Source organism: Poecilia reticulata, chromosome 14 (genome assembly GCF_904066995.2).
Source record: "Poecilia reticulata chromosome 14, P_reticulata-male-v2, whole genome shotgun sequence".
Taxonomy (NCBI): Eukaryota; Metazoa; Chordata; class Actinopteri; order Cyprinodontiformes; family Poeciliidae; genus Poecilia; species Poecilia reticulata.
The window spans coordinates 13,842,138-13,864,972 of NC_088843.1; the positions used below are offsets into that span (position 1 = coordinate 13,842,138).

The window sequence follows — 22,835 nt, forward strand, 5'->3', positions numbered from 1 at the left end:
ACCATCAATTTCTATATATTATACCCAATTGTGCCTAATTTACATAATTATTTGCCTTCTAACCAAATAGTAAAAATTTATTCTATAAATAGCTATTCATCAGCACTCTCCTGCCAATCTGACTGAACTTGAGTGATTTTGCAGCAAAGAACAGACAAATACTTTAGCCTCTAAATGGGCGATGCTGGCAAAAAAAAAAAATGACAAGTGCACACGGGTGCCAATACATTGCAAGGTGCTGATATTACATTGGCTGGCATAGGCTGACTGGAGTTGCTTTAAAGAACAGTGACTCATTGACATTTCTTCCTCTCTGCACAGCAGATCTCTTTTTTTCTCTTTGCCTGGAGACAAACTGCACCTCTTTTTACCTTACGCAGGGGTCACTCCTGTCTGCCTTGTTTCGGTGGCATCATTAACTAGGAAAACAGCAAAAAAAAAAAAATCTACCTCCTCCCACCTTTAGCTGTGTCGCAGTCGACTCACACTGGACATTTTAAAGGTGCCTCGACTGCAACTAACACAACATGTACGTACTGCACGGCGTAGTCACAGAGAGGGGGCTACACATGGAAGCTTAACCCACCGGCCTGACAGATACATGCAAGGGGTGGGTTTGCATGCTGCTTGCATCAGGGTGCCAGTGGGAGGTGTTGAGTGTCTGAGGCAGGCTTCCTCATCGTCTGATCCCCTGCCCACGGGCATAGAGGGAAGCTGCCTCTTCCTGAGATTTCACACTGCTCCCTCTCTGTTTGATTGCAAATGCTGCCTCTCCCCATCGGCTGCTTTCCAGCGCGAGCGCCACACCGCTATGATCGATGGCGGACAAATATGAGAGAGCCGCGGCTCGCGGAGGGAAACAACTGCTGGGGAAAAAAAAAAAAAAACAACACAGCAGCTCGCATTTTGGGGGGAAGAGTGCCACGGATATAAATGCCGCATTTGTGGTGCCGGCAAAGAGTTTATGTGGTAAATGAGTGGAGGAGCTCCAGAGGAACAATGGAGGAAGAAATATCCCCTATCTTTGCAGACAGTAGTTCCTGTGGTGGCTATCAGTATGATAACTGGGTGTGACTGCGTTCTGTGGTTGTCATCCTCGGCGAGGAAAAACAACAAGAAACCAGGGTTTTGTATTTATTTAGCTGTGACATGTCAAGTCCTGTTATTCAAGAACTCTCAGTAAGCACAGTAAGCAGAAGCTACCAAATGCAGCTTTTCTTATCTACTTTTTTTTTGGTTTGTTTCATTTTTTTTACTCCCCCTGCGGAGGGGTACATTCTTAAAAGAAAGAAACTTGCTACAAGTGCACAAACATAAGTGTTGACATGCACATTTAGCTTGTTCGTTGTAACAGGAATCCAGAAAAAAACAAAACAAAAAAAAAAAAACAATGGGGGTGTTTGTAACCTTAGATACACACTTTAAGCATCCCACCAGCAAAATTACAATGTGCAGCAAACTTTTTTGTTTTACCATAGCTCTGCAGAAAATGATGTGTGAGATAAAGTGGTGTGTGCCATTAGAAAACCGTCTAGGTAGGCTCTGCGGATAATTACAGGATATTTATTCTAAAGCGGCTGTCTTGTTAAGCTTTCCTTTGTATGTTAATAAAAATAAAGATTGAACGCGTCGGTTTTTCAAAGCCGAAACAGCGATTTCTTGTCTGTCTGAGGAGCGCAAGGTTAAATGTTTTAGCAGACACAGGTTAATCAATTCTCAGTCAAGCTGTCTGCGAAAGGTGACGGCAGGATAACAATTGGTCAGAAGCAAAAAAGTGTCAGAGTATCTCCTCCTCAGACTCACTGAGATCTGAATTCTCGGCTTCCCGAGGAGGCGAGCCTCCCTGCTGACAAATCCTGATGAGTGGACATGTCGGGCCAGGGGCGCATCAGGAAAAGGAGAAGGAGAAGACGGGGAAAAAAGAAAGAAAGAAAAAAAAAAAAACGACGCTGTAGCTACTTCAGTGGGTGCTGGTGGACCTCTTGTCAGATCTCTCACCATCCACCATTTTGTGTTAGACTTCCTCTATTTGAAGACTGCCTTCTGTATCAGTGCATTTGACAAAAGCCCCAGCACCTGCTGACAGATCACGCTATGCACCGGCTCCTCCAATTGAGGAGCTGATATGCGGTGTGATGTGTCAACCAACACCAAGGCTTTTGTCAAACTGCGACACGCGCATGCAGCATCTTCAGATAAAAGCGATTCAGAACACTGGCGGAAAGGGACAGGGGGAGTAAAGTGTGCTAAATGATGATATAGTTCCTTTTTTTTTTTTTTGCAAGGAATAGAATTGTTTCTCTGCTGACGTGCAAAGGTGTTTGTTGAATGCATGAGTGGAGAGCAGCTCTGTCAGCCTCTGACCATGTTTGGCTTGGTGGTCAATTACTGACTGGAAATTGGGTTCTGGAGCTTCACAACAAGATATTGATTCTTAGTACCTGTCAATGTGAAAATGAATAGAAGTAGCTATTAAAAACATTAAAGAGTCAGTGTTATGATTATCCCCGAGAAGTCCAGTGAACTATTTCCAAACACAGTACCATTTTCATTTCAGAGGTCAATAGCACTGAAATAATGTATTACTTTGTATTACAACTAAATATGAATTGAAAAATTAGATTATTCGGCCGTTTTTCAGTGCTAACCGCCCTGGCAGGAATGAAACAATCTGTTTCCCTCTCAGGAAGTTGGAAAGTTGCAGAAGTAACGCTGTTCAGTGTGAACGCTGTTACGGGTGACATATTACCAGTACCAACAAGGGGTTCAAAAGTGAAGCTAGATGAAGCACAGAGACGTAAGGAGATATTCAAACAGCACCTGTTATTTTCTACAATATGCCGAGACATGTTTGCACTGAACAGAGTACAGCAATGTTGCTCTGTTTTTTTTCTTTACGGCTTTCGGCCTCTTGCTGTTAGGGAGGACGGTGTTTGGAAATGTCTGAAAGAATTCAAAACCTACAACAGGACCAACATTCTCTATCCGATACAGGGACAGCTGTTTTAGTGTTGCTACTTGTGCTAAACCATGCTAATTGCTAATAAGATTTCAACATTGTAATCATTTTGTCTTTGCTTTATAAAATGTTTGCAAACATTATTTTACAGAAACCTCTCTATTACACACACGGCGGTACCAGCGAGGAACATTAGAAAGATTGTATTTGTGGCGCTCTTTTTTTAAATTTCTATATTAAAGTTGCGGAAGAGAAATCGGGATTGGTTAAACTTAGTATTGGAAATCTGCAAGATTATAATTACAGATCATCTGTAATTGTAGGACAGTTTGTCTCTATCTTACATAAACAACCTGACGTTGGGGAGAAGAAGCAGCTTCTCTCTTTCACAGAAGTACCAAGGAGATTTTAAACAGTTTTTAAATCTGATATTTTATGGATGGCTGAAAAGTCAAACTGTGAGCAGTTGATACATAATGACTACTTGAAATTAACATTAGTCGTTTTCCATTTCAGTGAGGCGTTTTCAAAGGAACATAAGGAGCAGAAAAACAAGCCCTGTAAGTGAAAACTCTGTTTTCTAAGGACGCGCGTTGGCCGTTCAATCAGGTTGTTATGGGGAAAACAAAACAAAGTTGCTTGCTTTTATATTTCAGCTGTTTCTTAAGGACTGGGGAAAGTTGACAACTTATTATTGGAAAATCTCAGACTTATCTTAATAATGTAAAGGAAAATGAATCACTAAAATAAGATGCAATAGACAGTTTCACGTTAGTTTCATCCTGTTTTTTTTTTATGACAAAAAATAGAAGTCGGTTTTTACAGCTACCGTTGCAATGTGACATTACCTCTACTCTTATTATGAATATTTAATTATTTTCCCAGTCAAAAGGCTAAAAAAGTCCCGAACGCTGTTAATTATAATACTGTTCATCAGGGAACACCAGAATCAGAGAGTAACCAATGAAATCTTGGAAACTGACCAAAAACATCTAAACGTTGCATGGCAGATTCTGTATTAAGATATTGACACGTCTTCCTGTGTCTCATACGAATGCTTCCTTAATGCTGCAATCAAACAATTACAAATGTTCAAAACAGGCTAAAAAATGGAGGAAAAAAAAACATTAAATTTAAAAATCCAGATTAGGACTAATGGGGCAAAAATCACTGCAACTTAAGCTTGATGAGTTTTATTATTCCCTACTATCTGCTCATGCAATCTCATATTTACACTATCCCAAATAATTTAATTTCAACCCATCCTGCTATCCTCTATCCCCCGTCTGTGTTTCTCCCCCCTCCAACCGAAACAGGAAACCATGCATTTCCCAAAGTTTTCTGTGTAATTTAATTGCAGACGCTCAAGGAAATGCAGACTGCTTTCTCGCGGTGAAGGGTTGTAACTTAATGCTATGTGCGATGATCTTTTATTCTCTACTCTATATTACCGTACAAGTTCAACGCTGATCTCCTGAAAATAAAGGCAAAGCTGGATAGCAGATGTGTAAGTTAGCTACAGTCTAGTCGCTTTAGTTGAGCTGGAAGATTAAAGCAAACAAGGAGCTGATGAAACCGAGTTACAAAATTGCAAAAAAAAAAAAAAAAAATCCCCAAAAAAACAATCCTTTTGTGAATGTTATGACTGATTTGATAGAAAATCCTGTCATGATAATTAAACAGAACGTTTTATCATCCGACTCACTCTGATTATTGTGTGACATTTACTTGGGAGAGATACTTGTCTATTTTCGTCTAACACCCAAATGTTCCCTCTTCCTCTCGAGTCAATGTCTCTCTCTGTGTCCTTGCCTTTGAAGCTTTCTGCGTGTTTTCGGCCTTTTCTGTAGCCCTTTCACAGCGCCGGCTCTCAATAGCCTCGTGGAAGTGGGTGAAAGACGTCGCATTTTCCGAAACAAAACCAAAAGAAAAACCTGAGCGTTCAATTTTCAATCTGTTCGTCTTTGTTGTATTTAAACTGTTTACTTAATTGATGAGTCCAAACCCGCCCTCCCCCCCCCAGCTCCCCCTGCGCAACCCACCCCCTGAGGCATAAACAGATTTGAGCTTTTAATAACAAATCTACTAAAAATATTGAAGCGATATTAATAGCTTCTATCAAATAAAATTACTTTAGCAATATTTTTTCTTGGAAGAAAAAAAAAAAAGAATCAAAGGCTTCCTTTCATATGATTTACATCTCTGCCTTTCAAAAACAGTTTTTTTTTTCATATCTGGGATTTTCTCCATAGAGTACCATCCAATGCACGACTTTCACGCTCAATATCTTTCACTGACTGATCTTCCTGACATGTTAAACGGTTGTCTTCCATGATCCGTTTGTTGTTCTTCCTGCTATTTCGATTGGGATGTTATCTCATAGCTAATTCTGCCTTTGATCCCCACACCCTGCTATGCGAAACACGGTTAACATGGAAGCACTAACATTAGCTTCTCATTAGCCAGAAACTTGACTGGGTTTTTAAGACCATGAATGTGATCAAGTCGCTCCAAAACCAACATATTTAGTTAAAGAATTTTGACCCATTTTTCTTTGCATATTTTTTCATGTTCGTTCAGCTGCGTTGGAGGATTTCTGAGTATGAGTGTGTTGAAGGTCATGCCACCATTTCTCAATTGTATTTTAACTAGGACACTCCAAAAACTTTTTCTCATTTTTTTTGTATGGTTTCATCAGTTAGGGCAAGTCACACAGGACCTGCAAAGAAACACGAGACCACACTAACACCCCCATGTTTGATTGTCGGCATTCCACTCTTTTTCTTTTTCTAGTTTGACGCAATATGTAACAGGAGGCACACACTTTTTGTTCTCACTCGTTCACGAGCGAGGCAAAAGTTGTCTCATTTGTGTCTCCAAAACGTCTTGGAGATCATTACCAAGTTTTCTGGAAAATACGAAGTGGGGTTTGTGTGTGTTGTCTTTGGTCAGCAGTATTTTAGATATTGTCTTTTGTGACCTCCTTGAGTCATCAGTGAGCTGATGGAGCAATTTTGGGACACCGACCACCCCTAAGTAGGTTCACCACTGTTATACGTTTTCCTCATTTGTACATAATGGCTCTTCCTGTGGTTCACCTTCCAAAGCCTTGGAAATAGCTTTTTGGCCCTTTCCAGACTGTAAAATGGCATTGTTTCTCATTTGTTCGTCAATGTATAAAGATTGGTCCAAGATTTGACATTTTAGCCTACCTGTTCTTCAGACAGGTCATGTTAAAGTGAATATTTAAAAGGTAAATGTAAGGCAGTGATCAGGTCTTGGTGTGGCTAGCAAAATCGAGTCACAAAATTGTTTCAGATTCAAGTTTTAAACTGGATCAATGTTGTTTTGAATAGCTGAATAGCATAAAAAATGTCATTTGAAAACTACTTTTTTATGTATAGAAATATTTTTAATGAATTCACATTTTAGTGAAAAAAGAAAGAAAGAAAGAGCTCTGTACAACCTTGCCTTTGGCTGTAGTTGTTTCTTGATATCTTTCATCATTTAGTCATATATCATATTGTTCAGCCAGACACATAATGGTCGTGCTGAGATTTACATCGGAGCGCGCCGTGTGTACTTGATGTTTTGCAGGGCGAAATGTGAGGATCAGCTCAAGTTCTACTAACTGTGACTGTGGTCAAATACTTACAGATTTAGATAATACCATCACAGGAGGTAGATAATTTCCATGTCCAATATGGACAAATATCAACGTAATCTCACAAAATCCGATCTTTAGAGCTATGTAAGCTGCCTGTGCTGCAGCTAAAAAAAACAACCCCAGAGAGGCGAAGGCTTTATTTGGCCATTTACTGCACATGGAGACTTGCTGCATGACTGACAATTCTCATGGAAAGTCAACACACTATAGGCAGTCAGATGGAAAGCCTCCGCTCCCACAATGCTCTGAACAATACAGCCACGAGTTAGGAGCAGGACAATTCAAATTTATGCTGTGATGGAATATGAAAATTGCCTTTTGTGTAGCAGGAAAAGAACGACAGCAATCTCCACACACGGCTCCACTTCGCCATGGCCCGATGCCAGGCAATAGCTTTTCTGTCAGGGCTTTGATTAGTGAGGAAATAGCACATGGGGCTAAATAATATCACTGAATGTTAATCTTTAAAAAAAAGGGAAACTGTACATTTTGGTCTTTAAATATAGATTTGAGGAAAACTACAAAACACAGAAGGCAGTGGGGGTGGTCATCAAGGCAGCTTTTAAGGCCAGCGTGATTCCTCCCTCCTGTGGTCTTCCTTAGTGATGTGTTGTATTCAGCTGCCAGCACTTGATGTAGCATGGTCAAGATCTATGTTCTTTGATGGTGTTGATAAGATCAGACATGTGGTGCAATCACTAAAATAAAAATATATTCTCTCTTATTTCAAGGAACAGTAGGGAAGAGGAGGGGGTACTCTAGCTAAGCAAAGTCAACACTTGCACTTTAAAATCCTCTTCCTTATTATAAGAAGATTAATACTGCAATGAAACTGTTTTGCTACAATAGTCGACACTAAGCTACGTCATCAGATAATTACAATTAAGCACGTTTGAGAACTAAACAGTTCAAGCCCAAGACGATTGCTTGCAGCTGAATCGGTTTCGATTCCTGTTTGGTCAACATCCAGTAGATTAAATGTTACAGTTTGACCACATTGCCCTTGTTCATTACTCCTTCATTCAATTCAATTGAACCTGCTGAATGGAAGATCCACCTTTTTGCTCAGTAGTGCAAAAAAGAACACGAGATGAATCCTTGGGAATGCATGTCAATTAAAATCAGCTGGTTACAGAAGTTAAGGCGCCATCTTTTTTCTTTGTTTTCTGTTCATCTGTCTGTCCAGCCATTATCCACCCATTCCCTTACAGTATATGGTTTACCTCTCGGAAAATCTGCAGTATGATAATGTGAACTTTTTTACTTAAGCATTAAAAATGGGTAAAAAAAAAAAAAACATGTCATGAGGAATCTGGAAATTTGAGTTCAAAACTATTTTTCAAATTCAAAACCAGAAGTATGGAAGTATGTTGTCACCAAAGGTTTTGCAATTGCCACAAACATAAAGACATTACATTTAGTCATTTACCCGTTCACCACACATTCACAGACTGAGAATGAAGTCAGTGTTCCTATCATTTTGCTATCTTTCACCCTGCTGTACAAAATATGTCCATGTTTCTTTTTCATATTATTTCCATTTTTAAAAAAAATCTGTCCGCTTTAATTGTGATTTTCACTAATGAGGAGAGTGCCCTTAAGTGGTTCTATTCCCTCTGTATTTTTCTGATTGCTTTCAATCTTATCTTTTCATAGCATAGAAGAAGAGCACCTGCTGAGCCTGTGGGGTTGAACACCGCCCTCTATCAGTGAGGTAAGTGATCGATTTGATTTGGCCATCACAAAGCCCTGATCATAGTCATACCAAAGGAGCAGTATTTTACAAAATTCAGTTATTTTAGCTTAAAATCGTGTTATGAATTACATCCCCTCATCAAAACATATCTGGAGTGTTGCTTTGATTATTTCATGCATGTTTGAGAAATCCTTTAATCTCCCATGGCAACTATTCAGCTGTGCAAATGCCTGGTTGGACCCAGTGCCGCCTTTGAGGCTCAGCTCCTTCTCAGAGCCAAACTGTTTGACCCAAGTCAAACAGTTTGTAAACTTCTGATTTTGAAGACTTTGATATATAAATCTCCGGCATTCTCTCTCATTTTTTTGTGGCATTTCACAAATAGAAATCATTTTAATTCCAACTGCCCAAAGACTAGAGAATTTTGGTCTGATTTAACTTCAGAAAGTGAGAAAAAATAAGATTTCTTTGTATCCTCCGTTTGTAAACTTCTAATTTAATTTTGTGGTCGGTGAATAGTAGCACTAAGTAGATTATAGGCTATTTTGTTACTTACAAAAACTCTTCAAGTCTCAATTTCATCATGAATTTTGACTCTAGTACTTTATTTCAATCGTTCAGTGCATCACAGTAAATTTTGAAATAGTGTGCTCAGTTATTTTATTATGATGTTCATTTAAATCTTTTCCACAGAATGTTAAGGACACAATAAAAGTCCAAGAATAAAACTGAGCAATTCAGACTCATAATGTGGCCTAAGTACAACAATCTTGCTAAAAAAAATCTTTTAAAACATGAAACATGGATGACATTGATGCTTACCGCTTGGTCCTGTCACAAACATAATGCCCAAGAACACCGAAACAAAACAATGAAGAAGGCAAACGCACATTTTTTTTGTTTCTTTCTTTTTTTTTATATGTTCCCTCTCGCCATCTGTTACAACAGTGCCTGAGGTATTTGTATGATGAGTATCTATCTTCAGGCGAGATAATTTTGCAGTAGACAGCACATCAAGATATGTGACACATGTTGGGGCATGGAACATGGTGCAGCCATCTGAGAAGGAATGACCCAAAGGAAAACATAAGACAAAGAACAGAAACGGTAAAGAAAAAAAAAGAAAAACTTCTGATGATTAAGAAACCTTTGCATGATGACGGGCATTTAGAGTGTAGATTCTTCACATGCCTCCTAATTAGGTTGGAGATTCTGAAGATGAATGTTGAACCATTTTACACCATCATGTAATATTCTGTCAGAGTTATTCAACTTTTGGCTTGGGAACAAGGGTTCTTTGGAAGTAACTCACATAGAATAAGATTTAAGGTTATAAAAGTCAAAAATTCCAGCATGGCAAAGTAATAACTAAAAGTGTGGCACTGAATAAGAACTCTCTGTCAAGGAAAAGTAAAATGCGCTTTGGATTCTTTGCAACGGGAAAGTAAAATGTAATTGTCAATGCCTCGGCGCATTAACAGTTACATTTGTGTTTAAAAAGAAAAGCTAGACTAATTAAAGTATATATTTCGTATTTAGCTGAAAGCTTAGATTATTGACTGCTTGATACACCATGTCAACACAAAGTAGGAAATGATTCTTGCACAGGGGTGAAAGTAGAAAAAAATGCGCTGCCTCTTTTGTTTTCCAGAATATCTTTTCATTTTTTACTGGATCTAGTCCTCATCAAGCTTGTGAAGCTCTTAAACTGCGGGGAATTCTGACACATCCGCGAGAAAGGCTTAGAGCCACAGCGGCTCCACTCCTGCGAGACTCACTGGAAGTAAGGAAATGCATGTCAGACCCATACCGTTCAATTCCAGTCCCTCAAGTGCCATCCATCATTGAAGGGCAGAGCACTAGTTAGAGGGAGGTTCAGCGACTCAGACTATGATGGAAAGATGACCCTCCGGGCTTTCCTCTGATGCTGGCTTGAGCAGCCCCACCAACTAAGGTTGAAGTGGAACTGGCCCCAAGCCAGCATCCCCTCCCTGACGCACAGCAGTCTATACCTGGTCTACGAATCACATCTGGGGTGAGACTGGGTAAGACCCAGTGAGAGCAACAGAGCTCTACCTCCACTTTCTATTTCTGCCTCCATAATTATCCTTCAAGTTTCGACTTAAGATCCCCTGGAACTGGCCGTACAAAGTCAGCTAAAAGGAGCCCCTCCTATGGAAATGAGAGGCGCCGGGATAATAAAGATTTTTTACTTCATGTGTCTTAAGAAACTTGTCCTTTCAAGCCTAAATTTATACACACATTACCACCTCCGAACCTGCTGCTTCAGCATCCTGCTGCCAAGACTCATTGGCATGGCAGAAGTAGACAGCATACTATCCAATTTTTTAAAGCACACAGAGCCATCCACTTTTGTTAGAGTAATACATGAGCACATTTAAAGCTTAGGGATACTGGCTTAGGCACACTGGCTCACTCATTCATTTTACAGGCTTAGTGCTAAAACCGAGCATGTTCGGTGTCCGCATGGTGCTAAAAGCACTATTTATGGAAACTAATGTGAGCTTATATGCATGCACTTTTCTTTTTAGATGTAATTCTGAACACTTATCTGGGTTTTCATCCATGTCATCTTCACTTAAATGAGGAAGTAGATGAGTAGAAATTACCAAAATGAGAAATGCACTACTAGGAAATGTTTATGGCCAAGAACATACAGCAAATGCTTTGGAATAGTCTTTCCGTGCCATAAACCTTTTCACAGTTTATCAGTTTAGGGATTCGATATGCCATACTGACCCAAAATAGTGTAAAATAGTGAAAAGAATTTCAATATTTTTTCTTAAATAAATAGAAAATCGTGATTTTTTTTTCCCCCAAAGAGCTCCAGTTTAGTCAGGTTAGATAGATACTCCGTCTAAACATGGTTCAATAAAGTACAGTGCAAATGCAAAAGCCGCAATGCAACAACAAAAGCCATCACACAAACTAAAATGTAAAAACGCCACAAAGCAAAAGCAACCAGTTGTGTATGATGAACCTTCTAGCACAACTTTTGTTTTAGCATAGCTTCCTTTTTGTCATTTTGTTGTTGTGTTGTAACATTTCATTGCTAACTCTTCTGGGCCACAGTAATAAATAGCAGCTTTGTTGAGCACAAAACTGAAGTTAACATGTTTTTTCACCTTAGCAGTGAATCTCTGCAGCGGGATATACAATGGCATTTGGTCTGTTTTTTAAGAAAGAGCAATGAATATTTTTTCCTTTTACAACACACCTTTTTGCTGTTTCATTGGTCTATCACATGAAATCCAAATAAAACAGCATAAAGTCTCCGTTCGTGATGTGATGAAATGTGAAACAAAGATTCACTGGTATAATTACTTTTTCAAGGCATCACAAATGAATGCTCTAAGTGTTAATAGCGGTAGAAACACTGACAGACATTATGACTGCATGAATGACCATAATATATCTTCAGGACAAAAGGATCCTATTATGAGTTATGTTTCTCCAGTCTTCAAGTCAGCTGGACCAAGTGATGCAACTGTGGAGAAATCACTTTAATGTGTCAAAGAATCTGGTATGAAATGAAATGCAAGGGGGGTTTATTGAGATAATGGGACTCCTGCTTGTGTTCCATTTCAATTTCAACATGTGGCCACAATCCTTGCCACACAATAATTTAGTTCAATCAGAAAGACAATAAGCCAATTCTTTACAGTGCTGTAGTTAATGGCCTGAGATGCGATTACATGCCACAAAACCCCCCTTTCAAAGGTTCTGGCCTGTCTGCTGTCATTTCACAAATATTGTAACGTGTGTGGTCTAAGTTGAAACGGGGCGCCTTCGCTCTCATTGTCGGCAATCAGACAAGCGAAAGCACATTTTCGATTTCAAATTGGGCGAAGGGAAACGTAGACACATTCAAAACTATGACATGTTGACACATCATCAGCGCCACTGGATTCAGCTCCATTGTCCCATAAAGTAATTTGTTAAAAGGGCTATAGTTTACCAGAGTCTATGTAGTGTTGGAGCTTAATGCGGGGTAGAGAATTTATTTGCGCTCCAGTTAGGTTCTTCCCAATGACCTACTTGCTTTAAAATAAAACCACAGTCGAGTCATGGCAAACAGAAGCAGCTAAGTTAAGGAAAGGCACAACGACGAAATGACCATGGAATGATAAGCATGTCGCCCATACCGGCTTTCCAAAAGCGAACACTCTATTGGAGCCTTTTCTACAGGAGTATCCAAAAACCTACTAGTCCCATGCCCCGTCTCTTTTCTTGTTGCAATAGGCCACAGTGCTGGTTCAGGCTGGAATAAAAGAGGCCAGACACTCTGGCAAAGCACAGTGACCTCTGTTTAAGGAAACCCACACCTTTGCATCAGCATTTCAAACTGGCACCCGGGCATCGACCCAAGTTGGCATTCATAGGAAAAACAAGGTCCATTAGCGCTATATTCTGCCCTCCAGTCAAAACAATGTCTTGATTTAAGCCTTTATTTTTGCTCGCGCTTTGTTCACAAGAACAAGATGTTCATGTGTTAAATCAGCAATGGCCAAAACAACCTTACCCTGTTCTGGCACTGATATAGCCAGCAATGAAAGCGCAAGGAAACCCCCTGATGGGAGTTCAAACTGAACAAATATATAACGCTAAAAACATCATCTGTGAGATCTAAAGGAGGAAAATCAGACAGTATTACCAAAGAACCTCATTATCATGCAAATGCCATTTATTCCATTTTATCTTACCCTTCTCAATAGCCCATATGGCAGCGAGTCCGCACAGAGGAAGACACAGGGAGACCTCATGCTGGGCAAGCAGCCACATCAAAATTCCTCCATCTGTGGTCAATTGAGTTTGTGTGTGTGAATATGTGTGTGCGCCTGTGCAGTTGTGCGCACATGCTAGTACCTGCCTCCAGTCCAGCAACACGAGTGCTAGCCCTCATATCACACTGAAGATGACTAACCATTGGGTTCCCCAGAGGAGTGATTATTGCTGAGCCTGGGCTGAACACAAAGGGATTGATCGTCAAATGTGTGATGTGTGCCCCCAAGTAGAGAGACGGGGCACATCGCTGGACCCAGATAAGTCGAGAGGTTAAATCAGGCTACTGAAGATGTCTGTTATCGGATTCCAAGTGTGTTCTGGAGTGCAAGAAGAAAAAAAAAGACTTGTTTAATAAAATAAAATGATATAAAATGGGGAAGAAATGTCTTTGGTGTATCCCTTATAATACATAATTAATGAAAGTGAATAAAAGACCATGTGACAAATAAATAAATAAAAGATGACTGAAGCCTTATCATCTTGCAGAACCGATATCTGCTGATGCTAATCCAGTTGTGAGTAGAACATGTCAATGTGTGGATGTGTCATAAGTTTCTCCAGCTAAACAGAAACAAAATTGGTAGCACTTTTGCCCTGCAGCAAGGTGGAAATGTTCTGGGTTCAAATCCCAGTCTGGGGTCTTTCTGCATTGAGTTTGCATGTTCTCCCTGTACATGCATGGGTTCCTTCTGGGTACTCCAACAATCCAAAACCATGATTGTTAAGTTAATTTGTCTCTCTAAATTGTCCTTGGTGTGTGTGTGTGTGGGGGGGGGGTGGGGCGTGGGTGTGTGCGTGCGTGTGTGTGTCTGTATGGTTGTTTGACCTATGTGTCTCTGTGAAGACTTTCGACCTTCTGAGGGTGAACCGAGCGTTTTGCACATTGACTGCTGAATATAGACAACAGCCCCTCTGTCACTCCACAAGGATAAGTGGGTTCAGATGATATTTATTTAAAATTATTATGGAAAAACATGAATCCTTAGATTTGTCACTTATGGTCTGTCAGGTAAAATCCCAAAATGGAACTTTTAAGTTTGCTTTTGTAATGTGACGATTCAAAAAGGTTCAAGGGGTGTGGCTACCTTTTACTTTATTTTTTAGTGAGCATTTTAAAGAAAAGCCACTAAATAGTCATTTCTCTCTGAAATACAACACAACAAACTGACACCATTGCAAATTAAAATCTGACCAGAACTGCCTGAAACACAAACAGACTCACTAAGAAACCAGTCACCGTTTGTCTGATGTGATTACGGTGCATGATAAATCATGAATCTTGACACCAACCAAATATATAAGATAAGCAGTTTTCATGTTGTGTGAAGCAATCAATTTAAAGGGAATTACAGAGCTCACTGATTATGATCAGAGCCTATTAAAGTTAAATGGCACTGTAATCAAATTGATTTACACATTTGGGTTGTGATGCGACCTCCTTCATAACCCCCCCAACACACACCCACTGCTAACAAACACTTCCACCACACAAACACACTCATGGTAGGCAGGCATAGGGTGTATATACACAATCCTTGATGCTCCATGCACTAAAAGAGGAATGAGAAATAAACACAGGCCAACTGAAACGGAGAGCACTATAACTATGTGAAGATAAGAATTAGGAAATGTGAGAGGTGCTTGGGCACATAGAAAAAAAAAATCCAGAAATTAATTTCTGCAGATAAGGAAGCATCTATATTGAAAATTTTATTACTTTGATTGGAATTGTTTTGCTTATTTTAATAGCCAAAGTCCATCATGGGCTGTGTTGATGTCAGATTCAATCAAGCTGAGACTGTGACTGACCACGCACACACGCACACACACGTGCACACACCCCCACACGCACACACACGCACACACAAACACACAAAAACACAAACATTGTCTAAGCTAGTAGTGATGAGTCCAGCTCAAATAAATCAGTTCTGTAGTGAATCGAAGGAGCTCAGTTCTCATTTTGTATTACATATACAATATAACAATGTATGTTTTTCATTTGTTTTTGCGTTAAATGAGAATTGAAAGTTTGATTAAAATAATTTGCAAGGGTAAGAATGCAGGTTTCGGTAACAGGACAAATACATAAACGTAGGTGAAGTGCAGGGCTTTTCGTAAAGACGTTAAATGCAAAAAGCTTTATGAACATCCAGAACATCCATATTTACCCAGTCAGGTAACAAATAACAATAAATTAAAAACCTTTTGGGAGCCCAAGAAGACGGCTCTTCTTTGGGGGCCAAGCTTGAAAAAAGCAGAACTTTCATCACTACAAGATTATATTTCATCAATTTGCAAAACTCTTCAAATGAGTGCAAATTCAGGACGTCTTGCACCAGATAAAAACATAACTACCTATAGCTTGACTTCTAGTATCATACCAAGGTTTTAATAACGTTTTCAAAAGCACCTAGATGTTACGGTTTTCATGATTTAAAGTTCTTTTAATGAGATGCTAGAGAATGTATCGGAGTGATTGGAGTTTTGTCCTTTTTGCAGAGAGCAGAGCAACAGCGTAGAGCGCTAACCTCACTTGTTTCTGCAGGGTGTTGTTTGTTTCCACACATTTTTTTTTCCTTCTACATCAACGAGTTAGTGGGTTGAAATGTCTTGGCAAAGAAACTAAATGAGTGACACTGATCTCTGCAAGTTTTCTGTAGTCTTTTTCAGGACTAAAATGTTTCAATTGGAATCATTTCAGTTTTATACCTTAAAAAGTGCCAAACGTCTAAAGATGAGGAAACAAATCTCATGTCAGTGAATTTAAGTTCAATGCATTATTAGTGGTCAGGCTGTCAGAAAAGTATTAGTCAACTAATCATACTTTATGTTTTGTGGCAGGTATCACTTTTCACTTCAAGGATTCATGAATTATTATTTATTTCTTCTAAGCCTTTTCAGGAAACCTACGAAAGAAACCGGTTTGTAAAACTAGCTTAATGTGTTCTCATGATTCCGGTAAGTGAGAGTGGTTTTGTATATCTGTGAGTCTTTTCTCATAACAGAGGATCCCTGCTGGCCTGCTGCAAACTGCACATCTGCCTGCAATTCCTCCAACAAAAACCACCTCTCGAACAAAAACCCTCATCGAGACATCTCCATTCACACTCCACCACTGTAGGATCATCATTCCTCCCTCACCTACATCCTTCTACCCTTCCAGCCATCCAGCCATTCTTATTTCAGTACCTCCTGTTATTATTCTTCATCATTTTTATTTCTCGCCCAATCTAAGTGCTCTTCTTCCGGAACCACCGTCTGAGAAAAAAAAAAAAAAAATCCCTCCTAGTAGTACTCATATTTCTGGTAAATACTGTAAATAAATCACTTTGCATTCTGCCGTCCGTTGTGCAGTTCTACGTGTTGGTCAGGAAAATACCTCAAAACCTGACATGTTTATTATTTAGGGAATTTAAATCAAACTGTTCTTACCCACGACCAGCTCTATCAGGCGAGTGTATATTTAAGGAAGTTTGGGTTGGGAGAAAATCATATCCCAATAAAACATGTTCTCACTAACACTTATGATGCTTATTACAGAGCCTAACACACAAAATGTTTCATATAAGATCAATTAAATGCTCATGCATATGCTAAAAGGCTAAAGGCACAAAGTACAGACAAGTTGACAGTTATGTTTAACTAAGCTACTCAGGAAGGAAGTAAAGTTAACTTATTTTAATTAATGTGAATCCTGAATGTAAATTAAAATATGCTTAAAAGTTAAGATGTTACTTCTAGAAATCCTCTTAAAATAATGCCATTTTGAAGTTACAGTTAGCAATCTGCAGTTGGCTTGTTTCTTACCAAGCTCTCTGCTTGGTTTATCCTCTAGCTAATTGTGTTTTACTTATGCAAATAAGTAAAACAAAAATAAGTCCCATCAATTGGCTGTAATTCACATTTTTATTAAATCAGCATATAATCTAGCCTGCATATAATCACATAAATGCAACAAAGTCAGAGCAAAAGCTACTGAAATGTCACACAAGTAGCTCAACAAGGAAACTAATTGTCATGTTACACAATACGGATGCTCTGTCTGCGGTGATGAAGACTCAGCTTATCTCAGCTGCCCAGTGTGATCTTTACACCATTGATCCCGATGCACATGAACTGTACATACATTATAAGTGACCTAATGGTGACACCAACTTCACTCCTATCAAGTCTATGAATCAAAAAGAAATTTAAAGAAATAAATGTCATGTATTATAACAGAAACAATTAATGTGCAGTTTTAGAAGTTGTAGTATAAGCAAATAGATCATGTGATTTTTTTTGATAAAATCTTTGTGATAATACCATGTCTCTAAAAAAAAAAATCAGGGTATTATTTTTTTCATTAACATACTGTGAGGACCTCATACCAGCCCATGTACGCTCATAGCTAATAATATATTCAGCTAATACACCACATATGGAAATTATTTTCACTGTACGAGATCTGTGCCATTGATAAAGACATTGCTAAAACCCCAAGGACCAATAAGTTAATTCTAACTGCAGGCGAGCTGCGCCTGACTGCAAGCATCGCTTTGTTAACCGGCAAAACTAAAATGGGTTCTGAGAACGTCATGTTCCACTGCGAAGCACCAGCAGTTTCTCAAAATGTAGATTCCCAATTGTCAAAATTTCCCTGGTATGACTAAACACACATCCATGTCAATATTTCCAGGGCCCGGTGATGCAAAAGCTGACAGTCTGGGGTTTATATATTGCGTTTTATCCAACTTAAATGGAGTGACACATCGTGCTCTCCTCCCCATTTTTTGCTTGTCAGTCATCTTTACTGCAATGAATAAAGCTTTGCGCCGGTACAACCTGTCACTCTGCCACTCAAGCGCTTAAAAAAGACTTCATGTCACAATTCAGGTGGAGCTGGGGAGGAATTCCTGCGTCTCATTTGATTTCTCCTTTCCCGTCTAATCTCTCATTTTATGTGGGCTCTGTGTTATCTCCCAGAGGTGGGAATCACATTTTAATTAGGTCTATCCTTGGTTAGCAGTTTATCTCTGCATCTTTCCGCCGTATGTGCTCATGTTGTGGGCTTTGCCTCTTTGTTGAGGGCGCTCAGTCCCCCACTCCCTGTCAGAACATTACATATTCTCCACCTCCCCCCCAACCATCTTGTGCCACCTTTTCATTCTTTAACTGCTCCATCTCCTCTCACAATCTTGTTCTCCTGCTGCTGACAACAAAGAGCACCCAGTCTCACAAAAAAAAAAAAAAACCTCTGTGTTTTGCAGATGGGAATAGCACAATAAACAGGCACAACAACAGAAACAATGGAGGGGGGAAAAATGCACGTCTTTCACATGCTGAGGATATGGAGAAAATGGAAATGATCAGCTCCTGGCTCTTGGGTGACCAGCAAGCCTGTATATGGAATGACTAAATCTATTTAATGGGTTCTGAAGCAATCTCTGACCTCCACTGGGCCAGAGGGAAAGGCAATATTGGCAAGACTTATCCTCTCCTGCACAGCCACCACCAACTCCATTCTAGAAGTACGGTGTCTCTAATGGACACAAGCATTTCCAAAAGAGATAAATAAACTAAATAACCAGACTCTACCCAGCTGTCAAATAAACAGTCCATGCATCACAACGCAAGTTGCTGGACTAATAATAGAACCCTGCCGTCTGCTGTTCTGCCGTGACGGTGACACGTTTTATTCTTTGATCCCTCAACAGGCTCCTACATCGCTTTGCCTTGAAGAAGTCAAAGATTTTGTTGCATGCATAGATAACAGAGAAGCCCTGAAAATATCAGGTAGAAGGTGGAAATTATACACCCGTACAATTAGCTTTATGTCAAATTACCTTAGACAACCCCCCCCCCACCTTTTAATAAGGTTGTTCAGATAATCTGACGTGGATTATTATCTCTGAAGAGATCAGTAGCAGTTAATATTGTACCTGTTATGCAGTAGATAACTCTCTTAGTGTCTTTGCTGTGATAAAAAAGTTACAATGGAGGGTCAAAAACAGCTGAAATAAGAGAAAGCTTATTTATGTTACCTTACAACAGTTTTACTATAAAAGTGTTATAGCGAGATGAACTGTCAGCACCCTCTTGACCCACTCTGAAAGCCTAGTCATATTTTTACGTTTTGTTTTTATTCACTTGATCTAATACTCAAACACTAAATGTTGCACTTATCCATTAAATACATTTATTGTAGTTTTTTTTTTTTTTTTGATAAAGAAACAAACCAATTGAAATAATATACAATATATAGCCTACCCAGGGAACTGAGTACGTTTTTATTGTATATATATATATATATATATATATATATATAGTTATATATAGTTCTAGTTGCAACTGCCTCAAAGCCAACAACAAACAAATGCGTGCAGGATTGCAAGCAGTGTTTGTCTAAGGAAAGAAATGGTAATGATGCAGATATTTTAAACCGCCTGCCCACCTAACTAACCTTCAAAGTCATGTTGACTTACAAATTCAATTAGACGTGAAATTTCATTTGAACATTTCTTTCTTGTTTTTGACTCTTTTCATTTTATGTTAAAAGCTTCACCAATAATGTGTAAAACTGACTGAAAATTGTATGTTGAATTTCCTTTGTTTATCTCCTGTAAAGTACTTTGCGTTACATTTAGCATTGTGAAAAAAGTGTTCTATAAAAAAAAATAACATAAAAATTGACTGAATTCTCGATTTTCAGTGTACATTTGTAACTTTCCAAGAATATCATAGCATCAGTCTTATTGCTGCTATTCGTTTAATTGTAGCTCTTAAGGGACTCTGGGAAAAGGCTTACCCTCAAAACTGATAACCTATGCACAAAAAGAAAAAGCCCTGCATGATGATGAGATAAAACCACATTAATGCAACAAAGCAGTGATATAAAAACATAATGAGAGAGGTGAGCTGCTCTTCCCCAGCAGTGAAATACCGGTATGTCGAAAACTGGAAATATACCATGTGATTCGCTAGCATTGGTAATAAATAAGTACTGGATTATGTTTGGCAGCTTCAGGTAGTACATGGTTAGTGGTTGGTTGTGACATTTTTTTCTTTTTCTAATGGACATCCGCTGAGATCATCAGCTTCTATAGGGATTATTGTGCACAGAAATAATGGCACCTGCAGACCTAAGCTGCTGTGTAGCTTGTGTCCACCCACAGCCAAACATTGTGTTGTCTGCCGGGATGTCATGGGTCAGATTTATTTAGAGGGCAAATGCTCCATTAGTTGAGCTTTTTTAATTAGCACACTTGCGAGAGAGGGTCATTAAGGATGTCTGACAGAGGACCTGCTGATGAGGGGGGATGGAGGCACTGCTTAGACAACACTCACACACACACGCACACACACACCCACTCACACAAACACTCAAAAAGGCACAGATCTGCTTAAAAAACAAGTTTTCACACAGTCAACAACAAACACACTCGATGCACAGGTGAGAATATCTGCACTACGAAATGACTCCAGAGCACAAAAACATCCCTCAGACACACCTGTCCTTAAAAATAATAACATGATAAACAATTCGTACGTCTTCAACTTTTTTCAGTTTCTCGTGCTCGCAAGCTTTGATGTGTCTTACAGTCAACTACGACATTTACTTGGCTTGAACATAATGTGGGGATCCGGAGAGGAACACTGCGCGTGTTTAATTCTTACGACACATCCCATCTCGTTGGGAGTAGGTGATAAACCCTCTTCACACTCCGGGGTTACATGTTGAGATCCACAGGGCTCGGTGCTTGACCCAATTCCCTTTCCTATATGGCAAGAGTTCTGATGAAAATTACTACTTCAAGAGAGCGATCATGTTTGCCCTCTTTTATTTCTTCATTGGCTCCCTCCTAAATCCAGAATAGATCCCTTAACTATAATCAAGCTCCAAATGTCAGGGATCCGATTGTTTCGTTTGTTCCTAACAGAGCACCTTGCTGTCAGACTGCAGGTTTACTGGTGGTTCCTGGAGTTGCTAAGGGTAGAATGGGAAACAGATCTTTTAGTTATCATGCTCCCGGTGTTAGTCTGTGAGGCGTGCATCGTGTCCCTCTCAATAGCAATTGGCTTTTCTTATGTTCTTTCTTTCATCCTACAGACTTGAAAACAGCTTCAGATCTGATGTGGTTAGTTTTGTTTCTCTTCCAGATGAAGCCACAAAAGGAGCTCCTATTGTCACTAACTGTTTTAAGATTATTTTTTATTTTTTTTGTAATATATAAAATACATCATTGCTTTTAGCATGAATGATTGCTTCAAGTCGGTGACTTAATTCAATCTGCCGGGTTTCCCTAGAAAATCGTTTAAAGTTGAATGCATTGTTTGACAGATACGATCAATTTGTAACTGTCTTGGAATTTGTTTGAATGATTGGATTGAATTTACTTCTTTTTTTCTTTCTTTTTTTTTTTTTTTGAATGACAACTGCAAACCTTCCAAGTGGCCATTCTCCTGCATGGGCAGAAAGAGGAATTGATAAAAGAAGCAGCAAAGACCCCAAAGATAATTTGGGAGGAGTTGCAGAGAGCCACAGCTCATGTGGAAGAACCCGTTAATGGGACGATCTTGTTCACAATCTACTCCAAGAAACTGGCTTTTATGGAAAAGCAGAAAGAATAAAGACATCATTGAAAGGAAGCCAGATGACCGCCAAGCCTGCTTCTTGCCCCCGGGTAGAAGACTGAGTGATTTCCAACTTTGCCCTCTTCTCTAGTTGGTTCCTTGTGTAGCCCAATCTCTTGATGTTTGTGTCCAAATCCTACTGCCAGCTATTTTGAGGGAATCCTATCTTCCTCCTTCCTGTGGGGCTCCAAGTCACAGCTTGTCTAGTGATTTTATAAGTGGGCTGGAAAGGAGTATTGCAATTCCACAGCCAACGTCTCCCTCCCAATCTCCCCACACAGGCAGCTGGTTTGTCTATTTCCAAAGGTCACTGTTGTTGATTTTATCTGGCCAACCATGTTTAGCATGATTCAGAAGCATCTGTTGATAGAGACTGCCATTTCTTCATGGCCCTGATTGTTATCCTCTGGGTTTCAGCTTTGAAAAGGTGTTTCGACCCAACAATGTTGTTCAAATCGACAAGTTTCCTGAATTCCACATTTTGTTGTTTTTTTTGTTTGTTTTTTTGTAGTTGATTAAATATTGCTAATGTGAGTTTTTACTCACATTAGCAGTAAAAACTAATGCGTTTGAGTCACAATGCCTGGTTAGATGAGATCAGAAATAAACTTTTTGCTCTGACTGTGCAAAACTTTAACTTCACAGCATTCAGTGAAACACGAAGAAGGCAGATTTATGGTTTTGGTATGTTTTTATCCAACAGAAAGTAGAAGAAGCCCAGCAGAAATTGGAGAAGTGGTAAGAGAATCAAAACATGATGGAACCTGCAAAAGACTTAAGACTGGGATTTAAGTTTACCAGCACAACAATGAAACTAAACTCATTAAAATGATCAAAGTTTAAACTTAAGTTCTGAGCAAAGCACTTCTAATTTCAACATTTTTATAAACAGAAGATGTTTGATAGTTGTGACTTTAACTCAGTACTATTCTAAAAAATATTTTTTTATTACTTTGACACTTTGACTAAGACGCTTCAGCATTACAAATGACTTGGAATCACGATAATAGTTTTCTTTCACTTCACAGTTATGCTCCACTTTGCATGAACCAATGAAATTAAACCCCACTGGAGCACACTGGAGCATAAGA

At 39.2% G+C, this 22,835-nt stretch overlaps 1 protein-coding gene across 2 annotated transcripts in view; it reads right to left on the reverse strand.

Moving 5' to 3' along the window:
* Positions 1–22,835, reverse strand: part of pcdh1a (protocadherin 1a) — a 127,988-nt gene that overhangs the window by 16,365 nt on the left and 88,788 nt on the right. The window lies entirely within an intron of this gene.